General features: G+C 35.6%; 1 pseudogene; it reads left to right on the top strand.

Moving 5' to 3' along the window:
- The first annotated feature begins 200 nt into the window (after positions 1-200).
- Positions 201-5,707, top strand: part of LOC140962910 (suppressor of mec-8 and unc-52 protein homolog 2-like) — a 19,766-nt pseudogene continuing 14,259 nt past the window's right edge.

The following is a 5,707-nucleotide window of genomic DNA, read 5'->3' on the forward strand; positions in this document are numbered from 1 at the left end:
AAACCAAACAAGTAAAGCAACGCATAAACTCTAGTTTTAGGAACTAAACAATTATATAACGATGATTATAAATTAGGTTATAAAGTGAATTTGAAATGACAAAATTATTTTAAAAGAAGAGTTTTTAAAATTAAATTCTAGGATAATTTTGATATGTTTTAAAAAAAAGTTGGGGATAATGGCGTAGTTACACGCATGGAGGCAAATTTTTAACATGAGTTGATTTTCTGTGTCAAACCAGTCCAGTGTCATATTTCCTCCGAAAAGCCCTAATTGTGAGATTGAGAGAAAGGATCCCAAATGCAAAATTAAATAGCTAATATTGTATCTGCTTAGTACGTTCTCAGAAATGTCCTCGAAGCGTAATCACAAGGAGAAGGCCGTTCGCCGCCACCCGTACGTTTTTATTTCTATTACCGTTTTTGTTTTGATTTTTTAATTTTTGTTTTCAGTTTTTCAAGTTGTAATCATATGTTCTAATTTGTTAATTACGTAAGTTTCCAGTTAAATTTTGTTCTTCTGCTCCGTTTGGTTCGTTGACGCGAAATTTGGGTTTTTGGCTTTTGTGTATGTGAGTGTATTAGGGTTTTTGGAAGCTCATTTCTTTCGTTAATTATTTGTTAGAATGAGGGTAGAGAGTTTTTCTATGGAGTTATGCTGGTTTCTGAGAGTGTGGATCGAAAATTTGCAGCAAATAGGAGAAGCCGGAGGAGCCGGAGCTTCCAAGGTACAGGGACAGAGCGAAGGAGCGGAGAGAGGATCAGAATCCCGATTATGAGATAACTGAATTGACGTCCTTTCACGCTGTTGCACCCCCAGGAACTGTTGATCTCTTGTGAGACACTGCCAAATTTTGTCTCGGTATTTTGTTTGTTAAGATTGTTTTATTTTTGTGTGTCTAATTAACTATGCATCTGGTATTAAAGGTCTGCCGATGCCAATAAGTTATCTATTGAGAAGAGCAAATATCTTGGAGGTATGAATTTTTAGATCGTTGGCTAGTTCTTGAATACATACTAAAATGAAATCATTTGTATGCGAATTTTATGTTTATATTTTAGTTCGTTATGGAAGATAAATAACTATTCAGCTACATCTGTAGGCAAGAATAAAGAGAACAAATGAATTTTGTTATTGTCTGTCCCTTTGTCTTTCTTGGCCTTTGTTAGTTTGACATACCTAGATAAACTCGACCCAGCTAAATTTATTTTGGATGAACTTACAAATATGTTGAGCTTGACTTTTTTACTTCTTATATTGATCTTCGATGAGATGAAGATGGGGCAACACTAGAAATGCATAAAAAATGCTTTTGGATGTTATATTGATGTGTAAACGAATTTTTTGAAGCTTTAAATGCACTTAAACATCATGGAATTAGTGTGATGAAAGATGTCTCCCACGCTTGGTTTCTTTTCCAGCGCCTGTGGGTATATTTTTTTAAAATTTTAAACTATAATGTTGTGTGTTGGAATATGAGAATAGAGTTTTTTTGGATTTGATGATCATGTTGGCAGGGGGTAAAAGTGAAATGGAAATGAGGTTTTATTGTTTTAAGAAAGAAAGTTAAAGCGAGATGGTAATATTTTTCATTTTTGGAGATATAATATGTTTTAGAAATTGAAACAGAACATAGCCTTAGCTTTTAGAGCTTCCCCTTCTCTTGAAGAATAAATTTAAGAAGCGCATCTTTGAACTATTGTATCCAAACAAAAATTTATTTGTACTTCTTTTAAAATAACACTTTGAAAGTCATGCTTAATATTTTACTTTTGTAAACTTAGTGTTTTGTATCTAAACATACCCAAATTTGGGCGTCTCAACTTATTTTATTCAATTTTACTGAGACTGAGTTTGATGAACGGAAACATAATTTGAAATGGATTTTCATTGATTTTCTATTTCCATTAATTCTCTACAGTAATTCCTCGGTCGCATTTTACTGTTATTGTTGTCGTCCGTGAATCCAAGATCAAATTTCAAATTAAGTGTTTAAATTCCACTGTTTGAGTTTGTTAGGGTTTTCTGTATGCTTTAGTCATCAAGGGTAATCACAGATTCTTTTATTTGCAAAAACTTTTACTAAATTTGCCTCCATACCAACTTTATGTTACTTGTACAGTTGAATTTGTAAACTATGGGTCGAATTCAAATGGTTTTTGTTCAAATCTGTAACTCCTGTGGTGATTATGCATTTGAATAGATTGGCGCTTTTAAACTACTTTTATCTCCAAAACATGGAATTTAATGATACTTTGACTCTAATAATATGGGGTTGTCTCCATCATCATGAAAACTCTTATAATTGGTTTATTCTTGATTGTCTAATGGAAAAATGAATCTGGATGTCGCTATTGCATTGTTTTAGTGGACTTCACTAATGGGTGGGTGATTGTTTTGATCAGGTGATGTCGAACACACACATTTGGTGAAGGGGTTGGATTATGCTTTGCTTCATAAAGTGCGAAGTGAAATAGACAAGAAGCCTGATGTTGGAGAATAGACTGATGGAAAATACAAGTAAGTGTCTTTGTTTTGCTTCCAAGCCCATTGAATATTTGTTGCACGTGTTTTTTACTTCTGGGTCTGAGTTTGTGTTGGTTTGTCTTGGGAAACCACTTACGTGAAAATACTCTGCTAGATTATTAAAATTTCATGTCTTTCCTTTTTATTTTCGTTATCCTGGTAACATAGAAAACATGGCAATGGATTTTTTTTGGGTACAGAACCGGAAAATTATTCTCTTTTGGGAAGCCTGTGTAAGACTCGGCTTAGTGCTTAGCTGTATCTGATATGCCAAAAATATGTTTTACGTTGGATGACATCTTCCTTAACTTGTTCCAAAAATTATTGGTTACGTGTTAAGAAATACGAGGATTTAAAAAGTGTGAAGGAGGATCTCAAAGAACAAGCATTAATCTCTTTACAAGTTTGATGGAGGTAGTTGAACAGGACTATCTTTGTCGAGAATTGCAAACACTGATACTTTCTTGAATCGTATGCTGAACCATCTCTTTTAACAAACAGAGTCGACGATTGTATAGCATCTCCTTAAAGACCATCAAGGATAAACATTTTATTGATAATAATTTGGATCATGTTTCTTTGCAGTACAACCACAGGTTAAGGTTTTGTTTAGAAGTTTCATAACTTGCAAGTTGTAACCAGATAATTGATAAAATGAATGTGCTGCATACACGCAGTCAAGCACTAGGTGCAAATTAAATGATATTCTTAAATTTCTGTTTTCATTGACTTATGGACTAAGAATATCTCGTGTTAACAGAGGATCAAAAGATGATAAACCAGTAGCTTTCCGAACTGTATCAGCAAAGGTGTGCACATTTTTGTCTGGTTGTTATTTATTTTTCAAAATGCTGGATAATTTTGTTCTTATTGAAATAACTGCAATTATTTTTGTTACAGTCAGTTTATCAGTGGATAGTCAAGCCACAAACTTCCATCAAGACCAATGAAATGTTCCTCCCTGGACGAATGTCGTTCATATTTAACATGGTGACGATTTCTATATTTTTATGTTTGGTTATTTGTAGCTTATGAAGTTTTCCTTCTCTAATTGAATGAAATTGTGATTTGCGAGCTACCTCTATTAAAAAAAACATTGCTTATTGTCGAATTATTAAAAGTTAGGAGAGATATACGTAATATTTAGTTTTCTTTTATTAAGATTAGACTCCTAGATTTGATTTAGTTTTATTTTGTTCCTGGTTTTATTTGATTCTGTTTCCTAGTTTTAGGATATTTCCTTATCTTTGTTCCTTGTATTTATACTCTGTTTGACATTAAAAAAATTTAAGAATTCAGTTTATCAAATTCTTTATGGTATCAGAGCTATAATGGTAAAACACGGTTTCGCCACAGGAACCTCTTCGGAGGAAAAATCCGATATCCTTGAGCCAAATCCCAACCCTTCCAATAATTCTCTCCTTATCACTCTTCACCGCCTTACAGGTCCGAACTACTTGCAATAGTCCCATTTTGTAAAATCCTTCTTGATCCCGAACCACCTGAGTCAACTACACCTACTGTCCCACCGAACCCGAACCCACCAGCTACCGAAACCCATGTTAGTCCACCCACCTCGCCAAACCTCCAATCTATACGCGAGGTCAGTGGCGACGAGGTCAGGGGGAGTGTGAAGTTCCAGCACATCCTACACTTGCTGCTGAAGATACCACTACACCGATTCCAATTCCGGAGACAACTACACTAAGCGCTCCGAATCCAGCCCCTCAGAATCAGAATCTGGAAGACTTGCCTATAGCTCTACGGAAAGGTACTCTTACATGCACTAACCATCCAATTGATAGGTGGGTCTCCTATGGACGTCTCTCCCAGTCCTACCGAGCATATGTCACGAAGCTGGATAATATCTACATTCCGAATACCATACAGGAAGCACTTCTGCATCCGGGTTGGGCTGAAGCAGTGAAATCCGAACTCACGTCTCTAGAAAGAAATGGTACGTGGTCGATTACCGAATTGCCACCTGGTAAAAGAGCGGTGAGTTGTAAATGGATTTTTACGGTGAAGTTTAACGCTGATGGAAGTGTGGAGAGATTGAAAGCTCGATTAGTGGCTCGTGGGTTTACTCAGTCTTATGGGATCGATTATGAAGAGACATTTGCGCTGGTTGCAAAACGAAATACTGTCCGGATCCTCCTCTCCTTAGCAGCGAATCTCGATTGGAAATTACAGCAATTGGACATTAAGAATGCATTTCTTAATGGGGACCTAGAGGAAGAAGTGTATATGGAAGTTCCCGCCGGTTTAGTGGTTCCGAATGAACCAGAGAATCAAGTGTGCAGACTGCATAAGTCCATCTACGGTCTCAAACAATCGCCGAGAGTGTGGTTTGGAAAGTTTTCCACGGTGGTTAAAGACCAGGGGTTTGTCCAGTGCCAAACGGATCATACGCTCTTTGTTAAACATTCTCAAGATAATAGAATTGCCATCCTTATTGTGTATGTGGATGACATTATATTAACTGGAGATGATGAAGAGGAAATCAGTAGTATCAAGGCTACGTTAGCTCGGACGTTTGAGGTGGATGATTTGGGACCTCTCCGCTACTTTCTAGGTATGGAAATTACCCGTTCAAAGAAGGGCATATCCGTTTCTCAGCGGAAACATGTACTCGATCTACTTAGCGATACTGGGATGCTCGGTTGTAAACCTGCAAGCACACCAATGGTATCGACTCGAGAGGCCGAATGTTGTCACTTTGATTGTTGCACTCCCAAGAGCAGGTTGTCCACAAGTAGTATAATTCGGTGAGTCCGATATCGTATCCACAGGGAAGCTAAGGTAGTTACAAGTCCACTACAATGTCTTTTTGTTTTGTTTTTGTTTTTGTTTCTTTTTAATTTTAATTGTTTGAATCTTTAATGGGTAAATTTTAATTGTTCAAATTTTAATTTAAGTAGTTGAGATTAAAGGATCTACTCTTGGTATTTTAATAAAGTTAACATTAACGAACAATATTGAAATCCACTTAATAAAATGGTTCCAATATATTAAATAATCATATTTATATTATGTTATAAATTATTATCTTATAAGTATATAATATATACCAAAACTTATAAATGTGGTCAAGTATTTATTGTGCTATATATATTTGTAAACACTAAATCAAGGTTCCCACTTTAAATGGTTGGTAAAACCAAACAAACATTTAAATGGT

Source organism: Primulina huaijiensis, chromosome 17 (assembly GCF_012295235.1).
Source record: "Primulina huaijiensis isolate GDHJ02 chromosome 17, ASM1229523v2, whole genome shotgun sequence".
In the NCBI taxonomy this organism is placed as follows: Eukaryota; Viridiplantae; Streptophyta; class Magnoliopsida; order Lamiales; family Gesneriaceae; genus Primulina; species Primulina huaijiensis.